We start from the raw sequence: 16,462 nt of genomic DNA on the forward strand, positions 1-16,462 counted from the left end.
CTTTTTCTGGGGGGTTATCACTTTCATACCTGGCCACCAGAAACTTAAAACTTAAGTTTCTCTGCACTGGGGCTCTTACCAGTACGGATTTGGTACAGCCTACAGAGTCTCCTTAATTAGTTATAACTATATGTCTCATAAGGACCCAGGTCGAACTCCTGGGTCTTGGCCTCTGCATCTGACATTTTTACTTTACTAAAGTTGGGACCTTTTTAGAAATTTATAATCCCCTTCTTGTTGAGGCTAACTAAAGTAAGGGCTTTTAAAAACGTTTTTGCTAGTTATAGGGACCTAACCAGGACCCTAACAATTATTTTAAAAATTTGCAAAAAAATATTTAGTCAATTAAAAATCAGCAATAATTACCTAAGGACAATTTGGAGAGTTTTCCGTTTGCTCACAAAATTGACAAGGTGGTATCAGCAAATGCAAAGTCTTTATCCCACCGCTGATCCACCAAATGTCGGAGGCTGGCCCTCTATGTAGTGTATCAAACTAGGCACACTGTGTAGGGGGTCCAGGCAACCACACGTTGGTTTCCAGAGGCAAAACCTAGATCACCTAATGCTCTAATTTTTTAGGTAGCTTGGTCGAGCAGTTATGGTAATCTTGGAGAAGTGCAAAGCTTTGGCTGTACTCATAGTATCAATCATGCGTCTCACACACTCAAAGGAATAACTCGAGACCAACTTTTAAAAATACATCAGATTTTTTAAGACCAAGATGATCAAAATTGGTTAAGTACTTTTAAAGATTAGAATTTTTGAACTTTTATTAAATGCAGTCTTTCTGTGCGTACTTACGCACCATAGGAATCAATAGGCAGTCTTCTGTGCCGGGGACGTAATGGTTACGTCCACCGGCACAGTGCTCCTGTGCTGAGGACGTAACCATTACGTCCTCGGCATGGAGCTCGGAGGGAGCGGTAGCGTTCCCTTCATGGGCTTTCCTCCCTCCTCCCCAAGGCAGGGGCTTCCCCTTCCACCCCTACCCTCCCTTCCACCCCAGTGATGTCTGATGACGTCAGCACGCATTCGCGTGCTGACCTATTCAGAGGCCACTTCCCCCATCGCAATCAGAAGAGAAATGCTTTGGGGGCCTGAGAGGCTTCAAAGGGAAGGAAAGGAATTTCCTTCCCTTTGAGGTCTCTCAGAGCACTTCAGAAGCCGGATCAGGACCTTAACACTACCTAATCCTTAAAGCAATTAGGGACCCATAATAGGGAAATCAGAAACCCTCCAAATATTAAAGATAGGGCTTCATCGGGGAAAACATCAGGCTTGAGAAATCCACTATGGTTTCTGTGTAGAGTCGCCAAGTCTGGTAAACCTACATGCACTGAGTGGCCCCGGGACTGTGACGGATCGCACCAGATCATTTATTGACTAAACAGCGAGAAACATGTTGACCTATCGAATAGAGTAACACAGGGGATCCTGTGTTTACCTACACTATTCTCCACTGTGAGATTTAGTGATTACATACATTTTTTGTCATTTGGGGAGTGTAGACATTATTTTACTATTTCCCCATATGTTGTTTTTTAATCATGTCAGAGGTATTAGTATCATAATAAATAGTATTTTTTAACCTCTAGACATTTTTAACTACCCTTATACCAATCCCTCTTTTCTGACCGGTTGTTCATTATCATCAAAAGATCTCCGGCAAAGAGCCCCCTTGTGGGGCCCGTCAGGCATTGCAGCGCCGGCCTGACGTGGAGCATAGCCCTATGATGAAGCATGTCACCGGAAGGTGAGTGAGGGCTTTTCGCTTCGAATAATTGATTTCCATCTAATACAGAACCATTAGTCTTAAAGAAACCCCCGTGTGTTTTGGAACTGTGTGTATATTATTTTGATGTATTAATTATTGGGAGCCATACACACAGGACCAGGAGTCTTTCCTCCGAATCTCCCACTTATGCCCCTCCCTGTTTTGTTGTCTGATGGTCTGTTCACTCACCATGTCCCAGGTTTGGCAAGAACACATAATGCTCATGCAGCTATGTCCTCACATTTAATATGGAGCTTCCTGCCCTAGGGCTGTAAGGCCTGCCAGAAGGGTGTCTTACCCATTGTAAATGCAGTGTATGGTGGACAGGCACACAGGCAGTGTGCCATGTTGGGTTTTTATTTTAGGTTTGCACCAGAACACGCCTGTAATGGCAATGCTGGGTGCATCTGGATGCATGGGCCTAGAGGGTGGCACAATCAGTGCTGCTGCCCTCACGGGCCTACCCATAGTGCCTCATGCCCTGGGTATATAGGTACCAACTTACTAGGGACTTATAGTGGTAGATAAGGGTGTATCCAATTGTGCCAATGCATCACAACAGAGTTAGGTAAGAGCTCTGGCCCAGGGAACCTGGTTAGCAGGGCCCCTGGGCACTACAATTTCTAGGACACATCAAAATCAGGCAAAAAGTGGGGGGATAACATGTCAAAAAGAGGCCCTCTCTCACAGCACTTTTTTATTAGAAATGTACAAAAAACTTCAAAACTGTTTTTTAGGGTCTAACTATCTAGTAAACCTTTAAAATCTCTAACAGTTGGACTGGGGGGGGGCTTAACACAAGGCTCTGAAGTTCAAATTAGAAATTTGGAAAAATCAAAAGATTGGAAAAAAATAGTTTTTTGTCTGTCAATTGTGAGTTTCTTCTTGGAACCACCTATCGACGGAGTGCTATCAGCAAATGCTGAACCACCAATGTAGGAAGCAGACTGTGTAGTGTACCAAATGTAGGCGTACACTATGCGGACAGTACAGACAATCCGTAACAAGAAGATACTCTAATGTTTAGAAAAATATTGATACTTTATATAATGTTCAACACCAGAAAAACTTCAAAGATAAGTACTGTGACAGCGTGTTGATTTTAGCTAATAACAAACACTTTTACTCAAATGCGCATTTATATGGCAAAGACCTGAAAGTACTTGTACTGCAAGTGGCCCTTCCAGACAGTTCTCGGGGGTCCCTTGTAGATTGGAGGGTGCTAGGGGAGCCGGTCACTAAAACCACCAACAGTACAGTTTTACCTGCCCTGGGGCATCCTGGTGCAGTAGTGTTGGTCGAGTCCGGTGCCTTGCGTACTGCATGGATGGCTACAAGGGGGCTACCTGGTAAAGTACTGCAAAGGGAGACTTGGGTACAAGTCCTGGAGTTCCCAATGGGTGGGGTTCAGTCAGTCGGGGTCCAGGGATTAAGAGAACACCGTCGGTTGTAGTGGACTCAGGGCCATGGAGCTCGGGTGCAGCAGGGGTTTGTAGTCTGGAACTCCTGCATCAAGGCCCCCACAGTTCCTGGGTTGACCTGCAAGAAGGGAACAAAACCGGGCAGCTGGACCACTTTCGGTGATGCTGATGTCCCTCGATGGCTGGTCTTTAGATGGGACGTTGGAGTCTGGATATGACTTCAAACGAGCTTTGGGTGCTGCAAGGGGTCCAGTACCCTGGGGATCATTGTAGGACAGCTCCGGTGGGTCTTTGTCGTTTCACATGGTGGGTAGATGGATCTGACCTCCTGGAGCATGATGACCTCCTTGTGAGCAGATGGTGCATCTTGGGTTCTGGTGGTCAGGAGAATTGTGTGTCGGATGTTGTGGTTGGTGCCTGCAAGGTGCAGAAAAGTGGCTTCTCCACTCCAAGGGAGATGCTGACGAAATGGTGAAGTGCTGGAGATCCTCTGAGGCTTTTGAAGACTTCATAGCTGCAGGACGAGTCGGTTGTTGTGATTGTTGGGACAGGAGCAGGTAGGCAGGCACTGTTATTCAGCAAATTCCACCAGCACTCCACAGTTCTCGCTTCTTCAGTCCTTTTTTGTCCTCTTTTTTTTCTTCAGTCAGGCAAATCTGTTCTGGTGTCAGGGGGCCACCTAAATGCTCTATGTAGGGGTGTTTAGGGGAGTTTAGAGTAGTAGCCAATGGGCTACTTACCCTTGGGGTGACCACACCTATCATGTCACCACTTCCTATGGGAAGTGGGCATAGCCTTGTTTTTAGAATTCCTAGTTCCACTAAAAAACAAGATGGTAGAACTCTTATTCGAGTGTCCAATTCAGGTAGCCCACCTTAGGGGTGTGACTAGCCCAAAGGTGGAACATGCCTACTGAATACCTAATTTCCCACCTGTCCTGGTGCCACATGGGCCTCAAGGTGGGGGTGGGGGGAATCTCACAGGTCTGGGGAAGGCAGGGTCGCATATCAAAGGCACCAAGAGCTTTGAAGCCCCTGGCTCTGACATGCTAAATCACTAGCCATCCTGCTGGAGGAGGTGTTGATCTCCTTCCTCCAGAGCAGGCATTGTTTCTGGCTCTGAGAGTGCAGACTTTCACCTCCAGGTGGTCAGCAATAAGTCTGTGGTGGCAGGCTGGTCGAGACCAGTCAGCCATCATACTAGAGGACTAGTAGGTTTCAGGGGGCATCTCTAAGTTGCCATCTGGGTGCATGTCAGAATAAATCCAATACTGGCATCAGCATGGGTTTATTAAGATGAGGTGTTTGATACCAAAAACCACAGGTTTAATTGAAGCCATTATGTAAATGGGGTACTTGTAATACCTTAAGATGGCTTCCCTGCTCACTTGTAACATCTAGTAAGCGAACTTGATATCACAGGGGCACATCTGTTAATGCACATATGTTCTCACATCAAATACAATGCACCCTGCCTTGGGCTAGAAGGCTTGCTGTAGGGGTATCTTACATAGACTTAGATGCAGTGACTAGGGCCTGGCACACAATATCATGTCATATCGTGGTTCCTCTCATGGCTTGCACCATGACACGCAATCTGCAATGGCAGACTGTGCAATTTTTAGGGGAGTCTCTGAGGGTGGCACAATACATGCATCCCTTAGGAAACCTCTTTAGTACCCAGGTCCTAGGTACCTCGGGTACCAGCTACTTAGTTCTTACAGTGGGACTAGAGTGTATGCCACTTGGATGCAATTAGATATTTAACTCATTTTAGTAAAAGAGCACTGGCACTGGGTACCTGGTTAGCAGGATGCCAGTGCACCTCAGTTAAAAAAAACTTAGTATCCATGAGCAAAAAGTGGGGGAGATCCTGTCCAAAAGGGGCAATTTGCTTCATTATGATAGTATCCAACCACATTATAAAGGCAGTCACTGGTTCCTCTGATTGAGCTCATGTCTGTTGTCATAACTTAGGAATTACTAATCATCTTGGCTATAATTCACTGCACTGAAACCTGAGGACCAGCAGAGTATTTGAAAATTGTCTCTGACACTATCCTCGTGGGTACATGCTGAAGAGTAAATAAACCAAAAGAACTCTAAGAAGGACTGAAGCTGTGGATTTCAGTAGAAAACTGCAGTGGTGGAAATATCATTACACATCCCGTGAGCACTGATTTTTAGCATCGGAGGGTTCAGACCCCTCGGTGGCCTGAGCATCAGCCAAGGCAGCAGTGCTACCAACAGCAGACAAGAACAATACTATGTCAGCAGATAGAACTAGCATTGCAAAGCACTGAGTCACAGAGCACAGAGTGCAAAGGATGACAGAAACAGCCGTGTGCTGAATATTGTGCAACATGGCTATTGCATTGTTTTCCAAACCATCCACTAGCAATTCATCCTAAAATAGTACTCCCCACTCACCTCTGTCCGAGATTGCAACTGTTTAGGAGTGTATTTGTGGCACTCTTAAAAAAAAAAAAAAAAAAACTTATCCAGCATTGGACCTTTCATAAATTCACAACCTTGAGTAGTAACCCCTGTCATCAGGCTGAGAACCCTAGGTACAATTATTTCTTAGAGACTTCTAACCACAGATTCCTTACCTTAGAATTATCCCCCAGGCGTCAGACCGGATCCAGAAATTTTCGAGCAGTACCCATGTGTAGGAGGCTGGACTGGTTTGTAGTGAGTACCAAGGGGTACTTGCACCTTGCACCAGGCCCAGTTATCCCTTATTAGTGTATAGGGTGTCTAGCAGCTTAGGCTGATAGATAATGGTAGCTTAGCAGAGCAGCTTAGGCTGAACTAGGAGACGTGTGAAGCTACTACAGTACCACTTAGTGTCATATGCACAATATCATAAGAAAACACAATACACAGTTATACTAAAAATAAAGGTACTTTATTTTTATGACAATATGCCAAAGTATCTTAGAGTGTACCCTCAGTGAGAGGATAGGAAATATACACAAGATATATATACACAATAGCAAAAATATGCAGTATAGTCTTAGAAAACAGTGCAAACAATGTATAGTTACAATAGGATGCAATGGGGAAACATAGGGATAGGGCCAACACAAACCATATACTCCAAAAGTGGAATGCGAACCACGAATGGACCCCAAACCTATGTGACCTTGTAGAGGGTCGCTGGGACTATTAGAAAATAGTGAGAGTTAGAAAAATAACCCTCCCCAAGACCCTGAAAAGTGAGTGCAAAGTGCACTAAAGTTCCCCTAAGGACAAAGAAGTCGTGTTAGAGGAATAATGCAGGAAAGACACAAACCAACAATGCAACAACTGTGTATTTCCAATCTAGGGTACCTGTGGAACAAGGGGACCAAGTCCAAAAGTCACAAGCAAGTCGGAGATGGGCATATGCCCAGGAAATGCCAGCTGTGGATGCAAAGAAGCTTCTACTGGACAGAAGAAGCTGAGGTTTCTGCAGGAACGAAAAGGGCTCGAGACTTCCCCTTTGGTGGACGGATCCCTCTCGCCGTGGAGAGTCGTGCAGAAGTGTTTTTCCGCCGAAAGAATGCCAACAAGCCTTGCTAGCTGAAAATCGTGCGGTTAGCGTTTTTGGACGCTGCTGTGGCCCTGGAGGGACCAGGAGGTCGCAAATTGGACCAGGAGAGAGAGGGGATGTCGAGCAAGACAAGGAGCCCTCTCAGCAGCAGGTAGCACCCGGAGAAGTGCCAGAAACAGGCACTACAAGGATGCGTGAAATGGTGCTCACCCGAAGTCGCACAAAGGAGTCCCACATCGCCGGAGACCAACTTAGAAAGTCGTGCAATGCAGGTTAGAGTGCCGTGGACCCAGGCTTGGCTGTGCACAAAGGATTTCCGCCGGAAGTGCACAGGGGCCGGAGTAGCTGCAAAAGTCGCGGTTCCCAGCAATGCAGCCCAGCGAGGTGAGGCAAGGACTTACCTCCACCAAACTTGGACTGAAGAGTCACTGGACTGTGTGGGTCACTTGGACAGAGTTGCTGGATTCGAGGGACCTCGCTCGTCGTGCTGAGAGGAGACCCAGGGACCGGTAATGCAGCTTTTTGGTGCCTGCGGTTGCAGGGGGAAGATTCCGTCGACCCACGGGAGATTTCTTCGGAGCTTCTGGTGCAGAGAGGAGGCAGACTACCCCCACAGCATGCACAAGCAGGAAAACAGTCGAGAAGGCGGCAGGATCAGCGTTACAGAGTTGCAGTAGTCGTCTTTGCTACTATGTTGCAGGTTTGCAGGCTTCCAGCGCGGTCAGCAGTCGATTCCTTGGCAGAAGGTGAAGAGAGAGATGCAGAGGAAGTCGAATGAGCTCTTGCATTCGTTATCTAAAGTTTCCCCAGAGACAGAGACCCTAAATAGCCAGAAAAGAGGGTTTGGCTACCTAGGAGAGAGGATAGGCTAGCAACACCTGAAGGAGCCTATCAGACGGAGTCTCTGACGTCACCTGGTGGCACTGGCCACTCAGAGCAGTCCAGTGTGCCAGCAGCACCTCTGTTTCCAAGATGGCAGAGGTCTGGAGCACACTGGAGGAGCTCTGGACACCTCCCAGGGGAGGTGCAGGTCAGGGGAGTGGTCACTCCCCTTTCCTTTGTCCAGTTTCGCGCCAGAGCAGGGCTAAGGGGTCCCCTGAACCGGTGTAGACTGGCTTAAGCAGAATTGGGCACATCTGTGCCCAACAAAGCATTTCCAGAGACTGGGGGATGCTACTCCTCCCCTGCCTTCACACCATTTTCCAAAGGGAGAGGGTGTAACACCCTCTCTCAGAGGAAGTCCTTTGTTCTGCCATCCTGGGCCAGGCCTGGCTGGACCCCAGGAGGGCAGATGCCTGTCTGAGGGGTTGGCAGCAGCAGCAGCTGCAGTGAAACCCCAGGAAGGGCAGTTTGGCAGTACCATGGTCTGTGCTACAGACCACTGGGATCATGGGATTGTGCCAACTATGCCAGGATGGCATAGAGGGGGCAATTCCATGATCATAGACATGTTACATGGCCATATTCGGAGTTACCATTGTGAAGCTACATATAGGTAGTGACCTATATGTAGTGCGCGCGTGTAATGGTGTCCCCGCACTCACAAAGTTCAGGGAATTGGCTCTGAACAATGTGGGGGTACCTTGGCTAGTGCCAGGGTGCCCTCACACTAAGTAACTTTGCACCTAACCTTTACCAGGTAAAGGTTAGACATATAGGTGACTTATAAGTTACTTAAGTGCAGTGTAAAATGGCTGTGAAATAACGTGGACGTTATTTCACTCAGGCTGCAGTGGCAGGCCTGTGTAAGAATTGTCAGAGCTCCCTATGGGTGGCAAAAGAAATGCTGCAGCCCATAGGGATCTCCTGGAACCCCAATACCCTGGGTACCTCAGTACCATATACTAGGGAATTATAAGGGTGTTCCAGTAAGCCAATGTAAATTGGTAAAAATGGTCACTAGCCTGTTAGTGACAATTTGGAAAGAAATGAGAGAGCATAACCACTGCGGTTCTGATTAGCAGAGCCTCAGTGAGACAGTTAGTCACTACACAGGTAACACATTCAGGCACACTTATGAGCACTGGGGCCCTGGGTTACCAGGGTCCCAGTGACACATACAACTAAAACAACATATATACAGTGAAAAATGGGGGTAACATGCCAGGCAAGATGGTACTTTCCTACACCATGCATGCCAGTAGATAGCGTAATTCAGCTCTGCTTCGGTGTCATCCGGAACAGAAGTGAAAAGTGTGGTACCTATATAGGTGCCACCTCGGTGCACTGATATTAGTTTTTTACTTTTCATGCCACTTAGCGCAGATCTGTGAAGAACTACCCCTCAGCCTCTTTTTGACTGTTTATTTTTCAATGTTTTAACCTTTCTCTTGGTGTGAAAGTGATGTCTCCTAATGAATCAACAGGTTTCAAGCCATTTGGCACTCATCGCAGACAGATGTCTGTGACAGATTCCGACTTGGTCTGTCAGACACCAAGTATGGGGATCTGATGGATGCCAGTGGGTTAGACACACCTGGCACTGGCTTGGTCTCCCCTCCTACTGTGGCTATGGAGCAGGGCCCTCTTTAACTGTGGTGGTTCATAGGGCGGCTGAAGCCTTAGACCTTCAGCTGCCCTGAGTCGCAGTTAAGACTATCGTCTTAAAGGAGGTGCTTCAAGTGGGCACCGACCCCTCCGAACCCTTGTTCCCTGTTTATGAAGCCATTGCTCACTTCTTCCTCGGGCCTGGTCCAAGCCCTGCACAGAGGCTCCTGTGCACAGGATGTTTGTCTGCCACCACTGCCTTGCGGCAGGGGACTGCATTTTCCTCACCCAGCACTCCACTCAGGTGTAGTAGTCCAGGCCATCACTTCTAGAATCAACCCTGGCGTGTTTCTCTTCCACTCCACCAAATAGGGAATCCAAGAGGCTGGAAGCCTGTGGCCACAGAATGTTCTCTTCAACCATCCCACCACTGTGGTTGGTAAACACCACAAGCCTCTTGCCATTACTACCACACGGTCTGGGACTCAGTTGCACAATTGTTGCCAATTGTCTCTGAGAAGCCCTGAGCCATACTCTCTCAGGCTATTGCCAATGGGAAAGATAGTTCACCATTTGTGGTGGTCTGGTCATGGGTCGCAGGGTAGAGCAAGTTCTTCGTCATTGGCCTTTTGGCACCATGCCTGGCTAAAGTCTACTGGATTTTCCGGGGTTGTCGAAGCATTGCTTATAAACATGCTCTTTAAGGCTCCCGTCTCTTCGTAGAGAAAGTGGAGTCAGCAGTGGAGTGCTTTAAGGACTCTAGAGCTACAGTCAGGTCCTTGGGCTACTCTATGGGCCCCCTGCAACCCTAGTCCACCCTTTGTGGTCATGGAAGGGGTTTCTAACTGTGACTGTGCCCTCCCAGCCCAACTTCCGCACCCTTTCATGGCAGAGGATGGGGTTCCCACAGACCAGGTGGGAAAGTTAGCCAAAGGTCAGGCCAATCAACCACTCACCTGAAGGCCTCAGCCTCCAAGCCCCTTTAGTTTGCCTCTTACTGTCATGGACATCCAGTGAAGGGCAGGATACGCCATCACCTGGACTACTGGCGGTCTGTAACATCAGACCGTTGGGTACTATAGATTGTACAAAGGGGCTACTCCTTCTCTTTTGTGGCTGTCGCTCCACCCATGCCTCTCACTTACGACTGCTTTTGATTGAATTGCTTTTATTAGTTCCTTGGATTTTAATTGCCATTTTTGAGAAGTATGGCTTTTGTTTGCTTTCATTATTGAAAGGCATTTTTTCCTTTACATGTATAACGTTTTTTAAATAGATTTTAGCCTAATATTATATTATATTATTCTTGTTTACGCTAGTCTCTCACTTTCAAGAGTAGGGTGTAGTGAAAGCACGTTAGGGCCTGCTTAGAGCCTAAATTTTTAAATGCACGTTTTTAACTTTGCATTTCTTTTCTGTTGGTACCCTTTTACATGGTTTTTCATTTGTGATAATGTACTAAAAAATCACTGTTCACGTTGCTTGTTCCCAGTAAGCCGTCTAATCTGTATACTGTGTCAAAAGCTGAGCACACAGAACACAATGCGTGAACATTCTGGTTGTCTGTGGAGACAGCTCCTCTATTGTAGACATACCACAGTGCCGAGCTTGTACCTCTGACACAGTGTGACACGGATGGTGCTTGTGTTATGAAAAACTGACTCAATATGCAACAGAGGAGCATTTCCGCTCAGGTTATCCTGGAACGTGGCATGCAGTGCCCGAGATCCAAGTTGTCGGAGTCTAATCCTGAATCTGACCTCTACCCTTTACAGAAGTGGTTCCCAACCTGTGGTCCGGGGACCCCTGGGGGTCTGCGAAGGATCCTCAGGGGGTCCGCAATTGCTTAGAAAATGAAATAATATTAACAGATTAGGTCCCCAACTTTTAGTAATGACTCAGTTGGAGGGGGGTCCCCAGATTCCCATGATGGTTCAGTGGGGGTCCCTGGGCTCCAATTATAATAAAGTAGGGGTCCACAGAAGCCAAAAGGTTGGGAACCACTGCTTTACAGGACCAATAGCCTGCACTACACCAGACCAGCCTTCTGGTGTTCTGGTACATCTTACCCAGGTATGGGGGTTCGGGTTTCTTAATAGATCTGGAAGAGGGAGTTGCTACTATGATCTCATGAGTGTAGGTAGCTACAGATAGGAGTGTACCAACACAATCACAAAACCATGGTTGAATTGTTTATCTTTTACACCATCTTTGAAATACTTGTCACCATGCTCTGTCTCGTTTACGTAATAATTACAGCTCATGTTTTTATGCAAAAATAAGACTATTACACTAAATTCTCTAAACACCATTTTCTAATTCTTTCTTGTGTATAACTCTGGGTTCTCTAAATGACAGCAACATTTTTTATCTGTTTCCAGTATTTCTTTGGGAATCTGAGTAGTCATGTTCAAGGTTGCAGAATCAATCTGGTACCTTGATGTGTTTAGGGGTTCAGACGGGGCGCTTTGAGCTAGCTAAGAATTGTGTCAACATTTCCCAATGGTATAAATGGACTGGGTCTCTATACCCAAACTTTTATGTTGACCAAATACACAGTCATACTTTGTTCGTAGGAACCGTATAACAAAGGTGGCCCAGATGGTGAGGAATCAACAGATACATAGAATATCCTCCAAAAACAGTGTTACCACAGTTAAGTAATTTTTTATTTTGATGGAAACTTCTACCTGCAGATACCTCACATGTAGAATAGATTTCAAAGCAATACCCTGCCCAGGAGAGGGCTTATGGATGATTAGATGAGGAAATCTTACAAAATGGATCTGCAAAGTTCTGTGCTGGGACGCCCATGTCACTACTTTGAAGATTTCTGCTACTGGAACGCCTCTTGCAAGGAGGTTCATTCTTAATCAAAGCATAGCACGTCTCAATGCAGAGGATGATCTGCCTAGACAAGGTTATTTTCTGCACTGCTTTGCCTTTTTGGGCACCACAGTAGCCCAAGAAGAGCTGGCCATCAAGTCGTAGGTCCTAGGTGCAGTCCAGGTGGCAGTTGACCGCATGGCTACAATCCAAACTGTGCAACCAGTACTCTTCCTTAGTGGGATGGGGCCGGGGATACCTGAATGGAAGAGTGACAGGCTGACTGAGGTGGAAGAGTCACCACTTTCCGTAAGAAAGCAACCCTGGTTCACGACACCAATTTATCAGGGTAATGGAGGTGAAAGGTGGATGAGAACTGAGAACTTGCAACTCACTCATCTGGCTGAAGTAATTGGTACTAAAAAGATTGTCTTTAAAGTCAACATTCTTAAAGGTCAACTATGCAGAGGGTCATGCGGAGTCCCTATTAGAAAAGTTAAAAATAGGTTAAGGTCCTACTGGGGCACAATAAAGGGGGTTGGAAGACACAAATGTATCAAACCCTTCAGAAAACACATTACAGTTGGTGACTGGAACAAGGAAGGCTGGAAGAAAGGAATGCCTGCAACTCAGCTGAATACCTGTAGGAGGCTGGCCTGGTTTGTAGTGTGTACCAAAGTTAGTTACACGTTATACCAGGTCCAGTTATCCCTTATTAGTGAAATGTAGTGAGTATCTAGAAGCCAGGCTGTCTAGGGGTAGCTGTAGTTTAGCAGCCAAGGCTTATGTAGGAGACATGCAAAGCTCTTGCAATACCACTGTAGTCACACAGGACTCACACATAAAAGAAAGTACTCAGTGTTACAAAATTAAAGGTACTTTATTTTTAGTGACACAATGCCAAAATACCATAGAGACTCTACTACGTTAGGAGGTAAGTAATACACACAGTAAATACACATAGCTGTAAAAACAGTTAGAAACAGTGCAAATAGTGAAAATCACAATAGGTTGCAATGGGCCTAAGGGGAACACACACTATATACTAAAATAGTGGAATGCGAAAGTCGGTTTTCCACCTAGGCAAGTGTAGTGTGTAGAGGGGTGCTGGGAGTGTAAGAAAACACCAAAGGTAAGCAATAGAACACCCCCCAGCCCAGGAAAACAGGAGTAAATTACAGTAAGTTTCCTATAGCACACAGGAAGTTGTGATAGAAGATTATGCAACAACCAGAAGAGACTGCAAGACACCAACGATGGATTCCTGGACCTGAAGACCTGTGAAAGAAGGGGATGACGTCCAAGAAGCACAGAAGAGTCCAGGGAGAACAGGAGCCCCTGCTAACTCGGATGAAGGTGTAAAAGAAGAACCACAGGTGAGAAGACAAAGTCAGTTAGGCACCCAAGAAGACAAATGTGGGTTCCTGGTTGGTGCAGAAGATGTCCAACGCCAGATGGATGATTGCATTCTGGTTTGCATCGCTGGATTCCGCCAACAAGCCTTGGCACACGTAAAACTAGCGGTTAGCGGAGAATGGTGCTGCCTGGTACCAGGAGGGACCTGGGGGCCTCTACCAAGGAGGGAGAGACAGAGGGGGCTCTCAGCATTTCAGAGAGTGCTCAGAAGACCAGGGAGCATGCACAGGAGTCCCACAGCATGGGACAACAAAGGTGCAAATGGAGGCCCACGCAGCACGACACAAAGGGATCCCACGGCACTGGAGAACTACTCAGGAAGCTGTGCATCGCAGGATGGAGTGCTCGGGTCCTAAGCTCTGCTGTGCATGAAGAACTTCTTGGAAGGTCACACACAAGCCTTGGCAACTGAAAGTCACGTGGTGCACCAGGGTACTGTCTTGCGTGGGGAGGCAAGTTCTTACCTCCACTAAAGTTGGACCTTGGGACTGTCGGGTCACTTTAGTCCACCACCTGTGTTGCTGGATCCCCGCTCATCATCTAGAGAGGGGACCCACGTCACTGGTCGTCGCTGTAGAGAGGTGCCTGCTGAAGCAGGGAAGTGACTGTCACTCCATGGGAGATTTCTTTGGTTCTTCTGGTGCAGGCTGAAGACAGGCAGTCCTCGGAGGATGCACGACCTGGAAACAGTTGCAGTTGCTGGCAGGAGCTGAAGATATAATGTTGCAGAAGTCGTCTTTGCTTCTTTGTTGCAGTTTGGAGAGTTCCTGGAAGGTTCAGGTGCAGTTCCTTCGGTAGAAAATGAAGTAAAGGATGCAGAGGATTCCTTCTGGAGTCTTGCAATCTGAATCTGAGGAAACACCCAGCGGAGAGACCCTAAATTGTCCTGAAATGGGGATAAGCACCTATCAGGGGAGGGCTCTGACGTCACCTGCTGGCACTGGCCACTCAGATGCTCCCAGAGTGCCCCACCACCTTGGAATCCAAGATGGCAAAACCCTGGAGGAGCTCTGGGCACCACTCCTGGGGTGGTGATGGACAGGGTAGTGGTTACTCCCCTTTCCTGTGTTCAGTTTCACGCCAGAGCAGGGACTGGGGGTTCCTGAACCGGTGTAGACTGGATTATGCAATGAGGGCACCATCTGTGCCTTTCAAAGCATTTCCAGAAGCTCTGGGAGGCTACCCCTCCCATGCCTGTAACACCTATTTCCAAAGGGAGAGGGAGTAACAACCCTCTCCCAAAGGAAATGCTTTGTTCTGCCTTCCTGGGCTTGAGCTGCTCAAACAACAGGAGGGCAGAACCCTGTCTGTGAGGTGGCAGCAGCTGTAGCTGCAGTGCAAGCCTCAGAGAGCTGGTTTGGCAGTACTGGGGGTCAACGGTGAAGCCCCCAAGATGCATGGAATTGGCTCCCCATTACCAGATTTGGAATGGGGGGACAATTCCATGATCTTAGACACCTTACATGGCCCAATTCGGAGTTACCATTGTGAAGCTACAAATAGGTATTGACCTATATGTAGTGCACACGTGTAATGGTATCCCTGCACTCACAAAGTCTGGGGATTTGGACCTGGACAGCGTGGGGGCACCTTTGCTAGTGCAAGGGTGCCCTCACACTTAGTAACTTTGCAACTAGCTTTAAGTAAATGAAGGTTAGACATATAGGTGACTTCTAAGTTACTTAAGTGCAGTGAAAATAGCTGTAAAATAGTGTGTGCACCATTTCACGCAGGCTGCAGTGGCAGTCCTGTGAAAGGGTTTGTCTGAGCTCCTTAGGTGGCAAAAAAAATGCTGCAGCCCAAAAGGTTTTCCTGGAACCCCAATGCCCTGGGTACCTAGGTATCATATACTAGGGAATTATAAGGGGTGGGGGGTGGGGGGGTCCAGTGTACCAATTGGAATTGGTAAGTGAAGTCACTAAACTATGGTGACTAATTTGGAAGCATAGAGAGCATAAGCACTGAACTTCAGTGACACAGTTAAGCACTACTGACAACACACACATAGGTCACAAAGTATGAGCACTGGGGTCCTGGCTAGCAGGATCCCATTGAAAGAGGCAAAAACACACTGACAAATAGGCCAGAAATGGGGGGTAACCATGCTGGAAAGAGGCTACTTTCTCACAAGGAGTACCTGTGGAGAGATGGGACAGAGTCCAAGCCACCTGCATTTGTCCAGGGGGTGCAGGAGGGCAATGCCCACCCTTCTCGTGGATACTTCACTGTAGGACAGGGGCCTTGAAGATGTAGCTGTGGAGTCCAGGAGATACAGGAAGATCCCAGGAGTTATCCATGAGCTGTCCCATGCTGGTTGTCCAATTGCAGAGGGGTCAGTGGCCAGCAGGTCTACCAACAAGCCTTGGCAAATGGAAAAGATGTGTTGCCAGAACATTTGCAGAAGTGAGGACCAGTAAGGTCCCAGGGACTCAGCCTTTGCAGGTAAGTCAGGGCTGGCCCTCAGCAAGCAGGAGAGTTAGAAGGAATCAGTGAAGACTCCATGAGGACCCATTGGCAGAAGTCACAGGGAGGCTTCAGCAGCACAAAGAAGATGGATGCCCACGTTGCAGGGGTTGCAGGGAGGACTTCGGTCTTTGAGCGGTGTGATGATGGAGACTGGGGCGTCTTGGAGCTAGGAGGTCTCCAAACTGAAGAACCAACACGCCTAGGCAATGAGAAGCAGATATGGTGCACAGGGATTCCATTCCAGCACCTCCAAATAAGGACCACAGATTTCCCAGTTGCAAAGAAGACAGGTCAGAAATCTGGAGAGCCACAGAACCACCACCTGTGTTGTAGAGCCTTGAAGATTCCATGGGACAACAGAATCCACAAACCGGTCATCGACAGTGAGGTGCCTGCGGATGCATGGGAAGTGACTCCTTCACTCCAAGGGAGATTCCTTCTTGCATTCCTTAGTGGAGGCCATCGTCCCTGTGACCCTGGAGGATGTACGGCCACTGGAGTTGCAGAGTCCTTGCAATACCCAGGAACAAAGT

Source organism: Pleurodeles waltl, chromosome 6 (assembly GCF_031143425.1).
Source record: "Pleurodeles waltl isolate 20211129_DDA chromosome 6, aPleWal1.hap1.20221129, whole genome shotgun sequence".
NCBI classification, from domain to species: Eukaryota; Metazoa; Chordata; class Amphibia; order Caudata; family Salamandridae; genus Pleurodeles; species Pleurodeles waltl.